This window comes from Haliotis rufescens, unplaced genomic scaffold, assembly GCF_023055435.1.
Source record: "Haliotis rufescens isolate VD_foot unplaced genomic scaffold, xgHalRufe1.0.p SCAF_12, whole genome shotgun sequence".
NCBI lineage: Eukaryota > Metazoa > Mollusca > Gastropoda > Lepetellida > Haliotidae > Haliotis > Haliotis rufescens.
This window is the reverse complement of record NW_025963802.1, coordinates 14,864,446-14,876,814: the sequence shown is the minus strand read 5'-3', so window position 1 is coordinate 14,876,814 and position 12,369 is coordinate 14,864,446. Positions and strand designations below refer to the sequence as shown.

Genomic DNA, 12,369 nt, shown 5'->3' with positions numbered 1-12,369 from the left:
ATTAATCTCTAGAACATCACGTGGCTAATTAAATATTCTAAAATTCCCCATTGGTCATTGCAAAGGTAGAAGGCCCCTACTCTGTTAGGTGTAAAAGTGTCTAGAGCGTTGTGGGAATATACAGGGGATTTTAAATCCTTGGCGCCGCTGAGTTGATTTTGTGCTGTACAAGTAGAAAGGTAAGCATAGTCAAGGGGTGGGGGGGAGTAGAGACAGGAGGGGTTCTTTTTGACCTAGAATCGGCTGGTTTCTCCATATGCGTGGTGTATATTATGTTTTTTGTATGTTTGCTGGATCATATAGTCATATTTCCTTTCCGTTCAGACGTCATGTGCTGCAGATAAAGGTTTTGCAATTCTGTATTTATTATCAGGAACCTAGAAACCTTGCAGGCACAACGGATTAAACTCATGGGGGTTCTTCAGAATACAAAATGTGAGGTAACTTCTCCCACAGGACATGCATTGAAGGGTCTGGGAAGAGGAAAAACATTAACTATAAGGGATTAAAAATAGCTCGTGTGGCTATTTGTATGTTTGTTCGCTGTTTAACGCCGCACTCCGAAATAGTCCTGCTATATGACGGCGTTCTGTAAACAATCGAGTCTGGACCATACAATCCAGTGATTGACATACGCTGGATGCGGCGTTAAACAACTAACAAAACAAACAAAACATTTCTCATCTATAAACTGAGATGTCTTTTAACACATTGTTGAGTGGTGTATTGGTATATGTCCACTCCGTTTATTCATATATGACGTTATCATGGCATGTAGCGTCAGATAATCCTTTGGTTTAATCATCCAAATAAAACAGGCTTACCGACAACCTACGCATGAAGGTTTTAAACACTAAGAATGAACCTCCCAAACAAGATGTCCACAGGTGACGCCACTCATACGTCATCGGCAGGTGCCCGTGTCTTCAGGTGTTGGTGTGGGTGGGGGCGTGCTTCCCCTGTGTATCCGGGTTATGCCGGTGGGAGGGATATTTCTGTACGCTCACAGGGTACGGACACCGATAATAGCTGTAAACGTTCAGTAAAACAATCACAATTAATGTGTGTTTAATCTGGTGTGTATTCCACCTCCTCGGCTGCGGGTAGTCGACGTCGGAATGGCGATGAGCAACAGACGTACATCGCACGTGGGGCGGCGTTTGTCTCCCGAATTCGCATCATACCATGAATGGGTGGTGTAGATGAAGGAACCGCACCAGCATTCTGGCACTGACGAAAGCTGCGTTTCTTGTTTCTGTTGTGTTTCTCTTTAGAAAAGCAAATGTCGGTTGGCGAGATGGCGGGTCGATCCTGCTCCACACCGTGTTTGTCTCACGTTTTACAACCCACCTGGAACAACTTCATGTAACGTACGACCGCCTCCGTGGTCTAGAGGTAGAGCGTCCGCCCAGAGAGCGGAAGGTCCGGGGTTCGATCCCCGACCGCGTCATACCAAAAGACGTTAAAAGATGGTACTTGTTGTTACCCTGTCTGGCGCTCGGCATTAAGGGCTAAAACAAGGACTGGTCAGCTCGGAGTCAGTATACTGTGTCTGAGTGGGGTATTCATGTTAAACTGCGGCATGGTATCTCAGTGGGCTAGCACTATAAATCGGCATAAATCCGGACTAGTACAAGCAGCCACACAAACACACACACGTACATGCACGTCGCTATATAAGTGCAATAATCTTGGACGCGACGTTAAACCCCATTCCACCACCACCATCATGTAACGTACATCATTCACACCGCCCCCAACATCCCCTCTTGAGTTTATCTGCTTCCAGTTGAACATCACTGCTACCTTTACCATAACCCACGCAGAAATATTCCGAATATTATACACCGTGCAATATAGCACCCCACGAGACAGTATCCATATATCACAGGATACAAATAGGCATTGCACCGATCGCTAATCTCGCCGATCATCTGAAAGGTAAGGTAACGGCGTAAGCGATCAGCTTATAATTTGGCGGGAAAAGCTTGTCCCTGTGGCATTACGGTGTTTAGTGGTTTTATTCTCCCGTTACAAACACGCCGTTGGGAACACGATTTATCTTGTGCTTAGCGGGTTCAGTCGCGCTTCATTTCCGCGCCAGGAGGAACGAATCTTGAAAAAAAATAGTTTGTGGTTTCTCCTAAGATATATATATGCGCAGGGGGATTTTTGATTGCTCCACGAGTAACCTGTTTTTTCCCGCGACGCATGTGAGGTCTGAAAACACATAGCGAACATAGTCCAATCTTTCACCACATGATTCGGAGGGCAAGGCTTGATATCGCCATCTCATTACACGTATGCCCGGGGGACATCGGCTGTGCTTGTTTTGTATTTTGTATGGTTGTGTATTATTTGGATACTTACTCTCCAATTACAAGTAATTCTGATTGTGGAGTGACCTTTAGTGCTTTTCTCCTGCGTAAATGTGTGTGTCCCTGGGTATTCGAGTGAGTGAGTTTGGTTTTACGCCGATTTTAGCAATATTCCAGCAATATCACGGCGGGGGACACCAGAAATGGGCTTCACACTTTGTACCCATATCGGGATTCGAACCCGGGTCTTTGGCGTGACGAGCGAACGCTTTAACCACTAGGCTACCCGACCGCCCCCCTGGGTATTCGACACTGTCGGGGGTGGAAGGGTACCTCGTCGTTAAAGAATTCGCTTGTCTCTTCGGAGATCCGGGTTCGATTCCCCATATGGGTATAATGTGTGAACCCCATTTCTGGTGTCCCCCGCCGTAATATTGATTGAATATTGCTAAAAGCGGCGTCAAACACTTCTCACTCACCCGATCGACACTATCGATAACGACTTCACACTCCTTTAGTCGACAAGACTCTATCTAGTAAATTAAAACAGTGGTCAAATGTCGTCGTGGGGGCGGTCGGGTAGCCTAGTGGTTAAAGCGTTCGCTCGTCCCGCCGAAGACCCGGGTTCGGTCGATTATTACTGGACAAGAACCAGTACATGGGTACAATGTGTGAAGTCCATGTGTGGTGTCCCCCGCCGTGATATTACTGGAATAATGGGGGCGGTCGGGTAGCCTAGTGGTTAAAGCGTTCGCTCGTCACGCCGAAGACCCGGGTTCGATTCCCGACATGGGTACAATGTGTGAAGCCCATTTCTGGTGTCCCCCGCCGTGATGTTGCTGGAATATTGCTAAAAGCGGCGTAAAACCATACTCACTCGCTCACTTTTGCTGGAATATTGCTAAAAGCGGCGTACTACCATACTCACTCACTCACTCTAATGTCGTCGTAAAACATTATGTTTAGTAATTAGCCGTGTCAGGATCAACTGGTCAGGGGTTCGAATCTCTAACTAATCCCTGGTCTGTCATCACCGTATCTGTGCTCGTTAGTTTCTACTACGAGTATGCGTTACGACTTAACGTGAATGATCTATGTCCCTTACGGCCCTTCTTGTTAACGGTCCCGTGAGGATTCCGGGTTAGAAATGGTCCTCAGCAACCCATGCTTGTCGTAAGAGGCGAATAACCGGATCAGGTGGTCAGGCTCGCTGAATAGTTGATACATGTCATCGTATCCCAAATACGTTGATCGATGCGCATGACGACAATCGATTAGGATTGTCTGGTCCAGACTCGATTATTTAGAGACAGTCGTATTATAGCTGGAATATAGCTGAATGCGGCGTCAAACAGCAGCAGCAGCAGCAACAACAACAACAACAAAATCCCTGTTGACGGGGACAATCCCCGGGCTAATTGGCATCCCGTTTGGTTTTATTTGAATTGTTAAAAACCCGAATTTTATGGGTCACTTTACTAGTTAATTAGATTCCCCTAATTAAACAAGACAATGTCTCAAATCCACGCCTGGCACCAGTACAACGTCCCGACGGGATCGGGTGGTCAGGCTCGCTGACTTGGCTGAAGCATTTCATCGTTTCCCAATTGCGTAGATCGATGCTCATGACGTCAATCACTGGATTTTCTGGTCCATACTCAATTATTTACAAACCGCCGTCATATAGCTGGAATATTTCTGAGTGCGGCGTTAAGCAACAAACAAACAAACAAACAAACAAACAAACAAACATGGGCAACATTCTTCCTTGCATCTTACCCCTGTCTTGTGGACCTGTCTTGTGGACCTGTCTTGTGGACCTAATACTCATTATCCGCGAAACTTCATAATCCCGAACAGCTTGCATCATTTTTATTTTTATTTGTGGTAAGCCCAGAATTTAAAAAAAAATGGTTTACGAATCCGCCGACTTTATAAAAAGCAGTGCTTATCTTATTCCGCCCATCATAAATAACTAAAAGGTGAAAAACACCAAACTCATTCACTGTCGCTATCAATATCAGGTAAATTATTTAAACCGCTATAATTAATTTTACAGCATCCTTTCTACAACCGCAGGATGGCTGTATCTTAACACCACTTTCCTGTGCAAGTCTTACATGGACTGACAGTGCGGATATATGTTCAGGAAAAAGTTGCTTGAATTATATTCACGAGAAAATGTTTCAACTTAAAGAAGTTGTCATATTGATTGTTTATTAACGCTCAGTATGTTTTGAGTAGGCATGTATTCATTAAGCTATTTCGAAACCCATATGTCATCGTGTTGGTCTTCGCCCCGATAATGTTTCCAAGTTTGTCAGCACCATACCAGGGTCCGTGGGTTTCACTAAAGTGGTGGGGCGGTCGGGTAGCCTAGTGGTTAAAGCGTTCGCTCGTCACGCCGAAGACCCGGGTTCGATTCCCGAGATGGGTACAATATGTGAAACCCTTTTCTGGTGTCCCCCGCCGCGATGTTGCCTGAATATTGCTAAAAACGGCGTAAAACCATACTCACTCACTCACTCACTAAAGTGGTAAACGAGACCTGCATCACTTGGGGCTTCCTCCCATATTAAGCTGACACGCCGTGATATAACTGGAATACGGTTAAAGCGGCGTTATACCCAACTCACTCACTCGTGTTGGTGAATGGAGAGTGTTTCTAGTCCACCAGTTCCAACTGTGAGACAGGGTTACGGGTTGTTCTCAAAATAGGAAAGACGACCCCATATCCAACTTCACATGTTCGCTCAGAGAGAAACTCAACATCAGCAATAGTCTTGTGTTGTGTGCCTAAAACTGGCATAATTCACTTGACAATAAGGACAATTCCGAGTGAAGATCCAGGGTGGAATAGGTCTTCAGCAACCCATGCTTGCCGTCTATCGTTGTCGTAAGAGGCGACTAACCGGATCGGGTGGTCAGGCTCGCTGACTTGGTTGATGCATGTCATCGTATCCAAATTGCGTGGATCGATGCTCATAACGTCAATCACAGGATTGTCTGGTACAGACTCGATTATTTACAGACCGCCGTCATATAGCTGGAATATTGCCGCGTGAGCGTTAAACAACAAACCAACAAACTTGACAATTAGAAGGGCAATCAAATGAAGAACCGATATCAAGAAACTGGTGTCAATTCTCCAAAACGCGTTCTGACAGTTCTGCAAGTACATGTCCCACTTTAACAGTTTTGCAAAGAACTTTCCCCTAAGCCCGTTCAGTGTACTGTCTTTCGGCTTGAAACGATGTTACACAATTCACCAGGTAACGTTAAGGTGGAAGACCACATACCTCTCCCACCCCCACACCCACCCATCCCAAATAATCACCCATATGTGAGTTTGTGGAAATGTTATTGACCTCGTTCTGTCAACCCGTTTGGGTGTTGTAAGATTTCGGTTGTTCCACGGCCTCGATAACTATCATTGTCTGCAAATGTTTCCAATGTCGAAAATTAGTTTCGAATATATCGTTCTTTTAATATAATCTTCCACCAATGAAATCTGACAACATCCAGTACAGTGTATATGTAAGACACATGACCAATGACCGAAATATATACAGCGTGCCAAGGCGAATCTTGTGTATTGTAAAAGTAGGTAGACGCCGGGCCAAGCAAACAGACATACTGGGATAGAAACTGTTTTCTGTAGTGTATTGAGGTTAGACCTTAATTGCGAGATAACTCTTAGCTTATGTCGGGCGTCAGGTTACACGCCAATCAAGCTTGTTACACACTCATTACTCTCGTCAACAACAACTCCAGGCGCTGGCAGTGGGTTTACAGACATTTAAGTTTGGTTCAGCTAATATTGGAAATATATAGCCATCTAGTGACGTCATGGCAGATTCTAACGAAGACTTTGACAATGTTAAAAGTTGATGTGTAGAAGATTTCTTGGATAGGCTTTCGCCGTGAGGTAAGTGGCACGAATTAGTGGATGTATGTATGGTCGTGTTTTGATAAACGCTTTCTGTAACTCGCTTTGTATAGGTGTTATTCAAAGTTATATTTTGTTTAATTACTTTGTCTACTTTTATTATGTAGTGTACTTTAGAAATATGTTTCATTGTGGGCTTTCGCTGTTAGGTATCTCGGCACGAATTAGTGGATGTATTTTCGTTTTTTATTAAACACTTTCTTTAACTCGCTCCGTGATAGGGTTTTTCAAAGTTATAATATATGTTTAATTATTTTGTTGACTTTTGTTATGTAGTGTACTTTAGAAAAATGTTTCACGGTGGGCTTTAGCTGTTAGGTAAGTGGCACGAATTAGTGGATTTATATTATATCACTTTTACTCGGTCCATATATGGGTTATAGCTTATGCGTATGCCATTTTTATGCCGTGTACTGTCTACTAGGCCAGTCTCCTTTCCTGTCCGTCTGTATTATGCGATCTGCAAACACTGATAATTCATAAAACGCTCAAATATAATATGAAGTCAATACTGGCAATGGCGTTAGTTCCAGTACAGTACATCATTGATATGTGACTATCATGGTAAGTCATTTCTTCGTGAGTGAGAGTATGGTTTTACGCCGCTTTTAGCAATATCCCCGCAATATCACGGCGGGGAACATCAGAAATGGGCTTCACACATTGTACCCACGTCGGGAATCGCACCCGGGTGTTCGGCGTGATGAGCGATCGCTTTAACCACAAGGCTGCCCCGCCGCCCTTCTTCGTGAGGAAAAACCCACACCGCCCATATAGCATACAATATATTTCAAATTAAAACGTCTTGGACAAACGAGCAATGGTTATTCCGGCGAGTAAATATCAAAAGACATACGGAGAAATTGACATACGACAAACCGTTGTGTATTACAGATTTATAGTCATATATATGTTGTAGAAACAAGGCAGCCTATAAACAAGGAAACTGACGTTTATTGGCACTTGTGATTGGAGTGGGACTTACTCAAAACTGAATGTGACGTTTTGTCAAATTCAAACACACATATCATTGTGTGTTTTCACACATATAAATGTGTGTTTACTTCTGAGATACACATGAATGTGTTGTACTCTTGTCTGTTGTTATAACCCATTTTGTGACGGTGATAGGCTTTGGAACAGCTTCATAGAACACCATTCGAGAAGCGTTTCATTAACACAGAGTGTCTTTAAGTCAGTGCTGAAGGGAATAAACCTCCCTTTAGAGTGGCGATTAAGTTGTTTAGCTATGCCGTCGGAAGAGAACAGATAACTCGAATCTTGGTATGCCGAGGTTGATTATGCAGATAGGTTTACCATCACATCCCGTCCATTTCGGATCGTTGGTATCCCCCACAATGGAATATCGAGTAATAAAGTTCCTTCGAGTTGGCTGAAAGTTTAGGGCTGGTTCTAATTAGTAGTTTAGTAAACAAATTACTCTTTTATTGTTTATTTCAATCTTTGATTTCCTAATTACAGACTGACAATGACTCAAATCAATCATTTTCAACGACTGGACCTTGCCCGAAAATGAACACAAGATCCTACAGCTTGGCCTTGTAGGTGGCATTAACTGCAATGTCTACTTTTCCAATGAACGAACACGTAAATCCCTAGGTCATGATCAGTGGTATGGTTTCTTCATATGGCTACATAATAATACCGTTCCGTCACCCTCGCTACAGGCTTGCAAACAAGCATCAAACCTCATTGGTTGAGAACATGGGCGGTCACGTCTCACGATGGTCAAAGTAAAATGGCGGCCGAGGGGGAAGCTGCGGTGTGGAGGAATGGTTAGTCGCAACAATTTTTTGCTTGGAGTAAGTTATAGTGAGTTGTGTAATTTAAATCGGCACAAGGTTCATTCGCCGAAATGTCAGCTACAACCGGCTGATTAACCTTTTCACATGTGCGGATATTCTTACCATAATGTTGAGATTACTTTTTCCTGAACGTAAGCTGAAAGGTTTTATAACCATTTTGAATTTCAATGAGATCGATGGTAATCTAATCTCCATGTAACGATGTAACTTCATCGTACCGACTACCTGTGAAAATCCGGGGTAGAATAGGTCTTCAACAACCCATGCGTGCCGTAAAAGGCGACTATGCTTGTCGTAAAGGCGACTAACGGGATCGGGTGGTCAGGCTCGCTGACTTGGTTTGATGCATGTCATCGTATCCCAATTGCGTGGATCGATGCTCATGACGTCAATGCTTGTCTGGTCCAGACTCGATTATTTACAGACCGTCGTCATATAGCTGGAATATTGCTGAGTGCGGTAAAAAACCAAAAACCAACAACAAACAAACAAATCATCATATCGACAGAATACTTATCAGCTCTGTGGTATAATAATATCACCTCACGTTTCCCGCACTACGGACAACTCGAGTTTGCGAGGTCATTGCTCCGAGGTCATTGCTTTATCAGGTTACGACTTCTTGAGGATGCGGTCACGTTTGAGTATATAATCGCATGTTCGCTTTCGATATACTTTGGACTTATACACGAACATAAACATACCGCTCTTTCTTGTGTTAGTAAATGATAAAGAGGTAACAGTTTACGATATATGCGCAATAGCTTCGGCGAGGCCACCTTTGATACTCGTTTATGTGGTTTTTAGCACAATGCGTCATACCTGACCTTAGTGGAAGAGTGACAAAATAGTTCTTTAGTCAAATATCATATGGATATTTGCGGCTACCAAATGTTGGTGGAACATAATGAAGACATTAACTGTTGACCAATCAAACAGATTTGCTAAATTACTTTCTTTGTTTGTCAATTTGAATTTCTATTTCATTAAAACTTTCGTTTTATTGATATAGTAAGAATGTAAGGGAGAAGTTGGTTGATTATCCGTTAGTCTGCAATCTCGAACCAATCTGATTATAAAAACAACCAAGTAAATTCATCTGGAAACATGGTCAGTCGTAAACCTTTTCATAATGAAATATTATGGCATTCCCAAAGACATAAACAAAAGTACAAACGTTACTACATTTGGGGTAAGAGGGCAAACTTCAAGATTCTTGTAATGGCCGCGCCCACACTGGTGGCAGCGATGTTACCGAGAGTGTAACGAAGGTGTCACGCGCTGGGAAGGAGCTTGCGGTGCTCACAGGAAAGGGGAGTAACTCTCAGTTTTAAAGAGCGCAGCATGGCTGCCACCGAGAGGTTTAACGGATAACATTTTGATTCTAATGATTTGATCATTGTTAAACAGTTTCACTTTAAAAAAAAAGTATATGTGAATTTATACAGAACTTTTCGAGCCGTTTGCGCGTTTTAAATGTAATTTGATTCATGTGTAAATACTCCTAACAGAGGATATACAGTGGAATATATCAAGATGTAATTCTCAGATTAGTGAAAGATAGTGGGAGGCGTTAATACGCAGTGTAAGAAGCTGCAATTCGCTGTACAGAGTTGTGTCCCTTGATTCGCTGTTCGTTCGTTCAAATCAGTGATACGGTGATACGGTGGTCTGTCAACACCATACCGTGGCCATGAATTTCAATACGGTCTATCGTTTAAGACCCGAATAATGTTTGGATAACCTCGCACAATAAGTACATACGCCTGCAATAAATGAACTATTGTTTAAATCATTAATCCAACCTACACACCATACTCATCTAGATACGTTAAGAAATGTGGTACGCGCAAATAATCTCAAAAACCAGATCTCCATAACTTTTAAGTTTAGATTAACTGAATGTTATATACTTGTATCATGTGACTAGTATACGGACGTAGGTCTGTATGGTCGTGCCTTATAGGCGTGTGTGTTATCGCAATGTTAATTACCAAACGCAATAATCTTACTCACAATCGTATCAGGTTAAAATCGGGAAATTAGATGGACTTTGTTTTTCCGGAGAATATTCAAAATAGGTATATAACTGATGCTGGATAAAATGTGTTAATTCTTTGACATTCAGAACATAAATAGATACGCATGTTTTGTCCTGAAAACGTCTGCCATGAACTCAACAGGCCTAAGATGAGAAAGAAAACACATGTTTCGTGTACTTGTGGGTTAACTTTGATACCTTTTGGCGTATGTCTACCGGAAATTACCGAACAAAACCGGAAACACCCGGAGACTGTCTTCTGTGATGCAAAAAAGGGTACATATCTAAGACGTGTCTCGTCTCAACACTCGGGTTTCTCATAGCACCGTATTTACCTTCCATAAAACGGTCTGGAACAGCATGTCCTCTCTTGAAATTAACGTTAATCCACTTATGTTGCGTTTTGGCGATGCAACACTAAAGATGTTTTTGTTTGGTTGTTTCAAGTACATAACTTGTATTTGGTAAGAGCGTTGTTTACAAAAAACACCACAAATTATGCCTTCATGTGCACCAACCATTTCATAACAGCAAAGGAATTTTGTATTGTTGATGCTTTTCTCAGATGTCAAAAGCACCGGTGAAAACACATTCAAAGTAAACAACGCATAAGATTGCAGAAGCAGGAACTTTAAAATGACCAAGAATTGAAAAGATTTCTGGAAACATGTCAAGTATGGTAACAGTTTTAGGCCCGCAAAATATCTCTAAAATGAAATTTACCTAAGTCCATAGCATTCAGTAGGTTTCCATTCTCATGTTAACATATCCCACCACAACCGATCTCTGAGTAAGTGATGAAATAGTTGATTAGAAATTACCATGCCTGGTTTGAATTATTTCTAGAAGAACAAGTTTGCCCAAAAAAATGGGTAACGTAACTATGTTAAAATAACAAGATAACGCTTTATTCATGAGTGAAATATCCCTAAAATGTTGTTTGCAAAGAGAGCTTTAAAAGAAAAAGTTATAAACGAAATATATATGCTTGAATGTATTGTCCTTGCTCTTTTATATATCTCCATTTTTGTATCTTTGAAATGACTACGGTAATATTTCTAAGTGTATAACTTTCACTAACGTACCGTTAAACTTAAAGACATGTTTCTAATTTCTACTTTCATATGTGAGAAGCTTGCTAAGGTAACACGAAACCGGAATCCTCACTCAACTGTTTATAACCCTTCATCATAATGAATAAAAACATAAAGCACATCGTAAAAACACAACAGAAATATAGTTTCCTTTATTGCTTTCTCTCATCGCTGTTTGGATTAACAAAGTCTGTCAGCTCGTGAGATCACCAACACTACGTCACCTCCTTTCTGAAAGCATCTGGTGGTTTTGTGGAGATATTTCTCCGAGATTTGATACGCTGCTGGGGCCACGCCCTGAAGCTGTGGGAGGAAACAGGGCATGTTTTCAGGTTTGTCTCCACACCTGGAGTTAGGTAATTCCCCGGACGCCTGTCGTCCACAACCACCTGCTTTCAAACCACAAAAGCGAAAGATGAAATGCATTGCACTTGTTCTCCATTTTTGCTTGCGAAAAAATAAAACGAGTTCAGGGAGGACAAATACCCGCCAGCACGGCGATTCGATTCCCATACTTCTCATAGTAACGGGTTTAGAACGTGCATGGCAAGCATTGATGTGCTCTCCTCAAAGTAAAAACTTTGCACATCATCGACAGCGTTTACAGGAAGATGAAGAGCACCTGTATAGTCTGATGCGGAGGTTGTAGTGACCTGTTAATAGCGCCAGGATTTCATCACCTTTGGTATCTCCTTAGGAGTGTATTTGATATGTCGTTAGTAGACTATTTCAGAGGCAATCACCGTCATATTTGGAGATCTGTTTAATGCTGACTCTTATTGCCCAAATGTATGACTAAATACCTAGATGAGGATAAAGAAGCCAATGAGATTTGATAAAAAATGAGTAAACTTCGGTTATAACGAACTAAACGGGACCACTAATTTTAGTTCGTTATAACCGTATTTCGTAATAAGCATATATACAGCAAACTGACGGGATCAAAACACATTTCGTTATATCCGTCAGTTTGTTATAAGCGTGTTTGTTATAAACGTAGTTTACTGTATGCGTAAGGTATGTATGGATATCACGCCATAAACTTGGTAAGCCGTGCTTTGGATCATCGACGGTTGTCGTTGTTATGTGGGTACCCGGGAGGCAAATGTGAAGAAATGCGCATGTACATTTTGATCTGATC

General features: G+C 42.1%; 1 protein-coding gene across 4 annotated transcripts in view; it reads left to right on the top strand.

Annotated features, from left to right (window-relative positions):
• Nucleotides 1-12,369, top strand: part of LOC124146094 (matrix metallopeptidase-21-like) — a 140,540-nt gene that overhangs the window by 59,874 nt on the left and 68,297 nt on the right. Inside the window, exon 1 of one of the 4 annotated variants that reach the window (XM_046516173.2) lies at nt 55-179. The exons of 2 other annotated variants lie outside the window; for them this stretch is intronic. The gene's annotated coding sequence lies outside the window, so the exon portion shown is untranslated. Of the gene's footprint in view, nt 1-54; nt 180-6,079; nt 6,247-12,369 lie in introns of those variants that run through there. One more of the 4 variants, XM_046516174.2, reaches the window with a different exon arrangement.